This window comes from Telmatherina bonti (genome assembly GCF_933228915.1).
Source record: "Telmatherina bonti genome assembly, chromosome: 7".
NCBI lineage: Eukaryota > Metazoa > Chordata > Actinopteri > Atheriniformes > Telmatherinidae > Telmatherina > Telmatherina bonti.
The window spans coordinates 33,898,699-33,902,405 of record NC_136625.1 but is presented as its reverse complement, the minus strand read 5'-3'; the positions used below and the strand labels follow the sequence as shown (position 1 = coordinate 33,902,405).

The window sequence follows — 3,707 nt, the reverse complement described above, 5'->3', positions numbered from 1 at the left end:
AGCTAATCCCATCCGCGCTAGCTCCGTTGTTACTCCATCTATGCGGTGATCGTAAGGGGTCAGAGCAGCCCCACTCTAGTAGAAAACACACACCCCTAGCTCTTGGTAGTGTAGTCAATAAGTTTGGGCGGAATAACTCCGTAATACTTCATGATGTTCGTCATCGTACTGTCCCGAAAAGAAGCTGGACTGTTTGTTTAGCACGCTAGCTCGACACGGCTAAAGTCTGAAGCTTGCGACCAGGCTCATCATCTCCACACGGACCGCCCTCTGAGTTAGCAGCTGGAGAATCACTTTATCTTATCATTAAGAGCCAGAAAGCGCAGCTAAGCTGATGATTTTTTGTTATGTAATTCTTTCTTTATTCAGACTCTATGTCCATTAAAAAAACAAACTAACAGAAAAATAAAACAGACATACAAACATATTTAAAAGAGAGATGAACCCAGGGCCGGATTAAAAAGGGCCCAGAGTGTTCAAGGGGCCCCCTTCCCCTCAGAGCCCTCCTCTCAGAGCCCCCCTCCTCTCAGGGGGGCTCTGAGAGGAGGGCTAACCTCCGGTGTTTGCTAACCGGGTGGCGTTAGCAAACACAGGTATTGTTATTTACTGTTTTAATAATAACAACATTTACTGTTTTTAAAAACAGATTGTCTAAGCGTACAATTTAGTCACATCAGACTAACATTAACTCATGTATGAGGGGCTTTTATGTAGCAAATGACATTTATCTGCTTATTGAACTTGGCTAGCATGCTAACATGCTAAACTAGCTAGTTAAAAAACATTTGGCTAAAATTGAAACCAAAACACACTTAAAACTAGTTAAACTGACTTGTTCATCATAGTGTTCCCGTTAAGTCTGATCACAATTAGCTCAATTTAACGAATGCGAGGTTAGGATTAGTTAGGTTGTGAGTTTGTTTACATGCTGCTGGAATCACTGGACACTTATCAGATTACAGCTAACCCTGAAATATTTTAGTTATGTAAAGGTGTGATCGTTGTATATTTGTCTGCAGAGGTAATGAAGTCTGCCCTAGTTGTTATGATGTTCACTGACTGACAGCTACATGGATAAAGTTAGTCAGCGAAGTGTCGTCAAACGAAATGAACATGACTTCATGTCTGTCTGAGTCACACTAGTTTGTTAGTTCTTTCATTTTTTTTTTTATTTTTTTTTTTTTAAAGATATTTCATTACTAGGGGTGGGAAAATCAATTCGAAAATCGGAATTTTTTGCTTCACAATTTTAAAATCTTTTTTTTTATTTTAAAAACAAAAAAACCAAAACTAATCCATTCTAAAAAAATGTTGTCATTTTTATTGTTTTCATTGATTATAGCAGCAGAATGATGGTCTGGCTACTGTGTTGTTTTTTCCTAATTGAAATAAAGAAAAAGACCAGCAAAAACAACAAAAAAGAAATGCTTTTTTTTTGTTTTTAATGTACAAAAATCAGCAATTTTGTAGAATTTGAAAATTGCAATTTAAATCGAATCGGCACCTAAAAAGATCGGAATCGAATCGGGACAAAAGCTTATTGTCACAGCCCTAGTTGTTATGGTGTTCATTGACTGACAGCTACATGAATAAAGTTAGTCAGCGAAGTGACAACAAACGAAATGAACATGACTTCATGTCTGTCTGAGTCACACGAGTTTGTTTTTCCTTTAATTTTTCTTAGATGTTTAATTATTAGGGGTGGGAAAATCGAATCGAAAATCAAGATTTTTTTGCTTCACAATTTGAAATTGTTTTTTTTTTATTTAACTAAAAAGTCTATTTTCTTCCTAATAAATAAAGATAATCCACTATAAAATTTTTGTCATTTTTGTTATTTTTATTGATCTTTTTACTTGTCTTCTTGGGCATTATAGCAGCAGAATGATGGTCTGGCTACTGGGTTGTTTTTTCCTGATTGAAATCAAGAAAAATGACAAACAAAAAAAAGTTTTTACATTTTTTTGTTTTTAATCAACAAAAATAAGCAATATCGAAGAATTGTTAGAATCGCATTTTAAATCAAAACGGCACCCGAAAAAATCGGAACCGAATTGGGACAAAAGCATATTGTCACAGCCCTATTAATTCCTCAATTTAAATATTACTTTTACTATTTAAATGGACAAGTTTGAATGTTCTAGTATTGTGTGTGGCCTATTCATGTCCCGTCACTTTGCTAAACTCAAGTGTTTTTGAAAAGTGTTTTGCATTTTTGCACACAAGACCGATATTGCCAATATTTGTATTTTCCAGGCAAGACGACGCGCATGAGGCTGCCAAGATGGCGATGGCAGGAACCGCCCACCAAGCTTCAATCCAGCTCTTCAAAAACCTACGGGTGACGTCACGGAGGCTGTGCCCAAGTCTAATTACAGTCTATGTGTTTGCCCCACATGGGCCCCAAGTGGGCATGGGCCCCTGGGCCTGCGCCCATAATGTCCATTGGATAATCCGGCCTTGCATCTCAGTTTCCCCAGAAGAATACGCAGACAATCATTATATGCAACCTGAAGTTTATGGATGGTCACCTTTTTAAAATTACTCCATAAAGGTGCAGTATAAAAAGGAGTAAAAGAAAAAAAAAAAAAAACCCTAAAAAGACCCACTTTAACCTTGTCTGAACACCAAGGAAGGAAATTTTTCTGGTCAGCAAATTGGCCTGCATGTATAAAATACTGCTCTATTCATATCACCGTCATCAGTTACATCATCTGTGATTATGTGACCCAAATATTTGATTTTAGAACAGACAGGAAGTACTTGTCCTGATGGATAAAAGGATAGAAAGGACAGGTCTCTATCCACGTTTACTCTACAAATCATAATAGAACTCTTTTTAGGATTATAATTCACATCAAAGTTTAAACCATAATTGGGACATATGGTGAGCAACTCTTGAAACCCAGCACTGCTGGGTGAAACAATGGTCAAATCATCAGCATACATGAGATGGTTAATCAGTGCACTGCCAACCATACAGCTAGTTTAGCAGTTTCTTAACTGTTGAAGAAGACATTAATATTTCCAAAGAAGACATGAGACAACAGTGGCTAAGCTGTTAGTCTGTTACTGAAAAGTCATATGCAGAGCCGAAAGCAAATGTGTTTGTGAATGTATCCTTCAGGGAAGAGGGAACAGCTCTAAGATTAATGATCTGTTTTACTGCTTTCACCCAACACATAAATCATGATTTCCCAACTTGTTCTGTCTGTTAAAAAGAAGAAAAGAGCAGAGGGAAAAGTTATGACCAAAAAATTTATTTAATTCTCAATTTTCTCTGGGTTATTCTTAGAAATGTGAACATCCACCCTTGAATGAGTCATGTTTTAAGGAATTGGGACATTTAGCCGGTGTGGATTAAGTAAACTCTGATGCTAAACTGGAAACATTTCCTGAAGAGTTTCATAACAGAAACAGGATAAGAAATATAAAATAATCCACCAAAGTTCACTGAAAGACCTTATTTTATTTGGTCACTGTTAAAGTCGATTAAAAATAATCATTGTTCCAGAAAACATGGAAATACAGAAAAAGTTTTCAGCATTTTTAACAATTTGTGCAGACAGAAATGTTCTGTGTAAAGCAACATGATCAGGATATGCTCATAATATACTGCATTAGGCTTGTAAACATGCTCCCTGAAAGGCTTTGCAACCGTTTAACACCATGCAAAAGCAATCTTTGTTTTCCCAGTAAAAGCCAGC

At 36.6% G+C, this 3,707-nt stretch overlaps 1 protein-coding gene across 1 annotated transcript in view; it reads right to left on the bottom strand.

Moving 5' to 3' along the window:
• Window positions 1–3,644: 3,644 nt before the first annotated feature.
• kcnmb2a (potassium large conductance calcium-activated channel, subfamily M, beta member 2a) overlaps window positions 3,645–3,707 on the bottom strand; it is a 9,796-nt gene continuing 9,733 nt past the window's right edge. The window contains exon 6 of the mRNA XM_079244080.1: window positions 3,645–3,707. This exon is cut by the window's right edge and continues 483 nt beyond it. The gene's annotated coding sequence lies outside the window, so the exon portion shown is untranslated.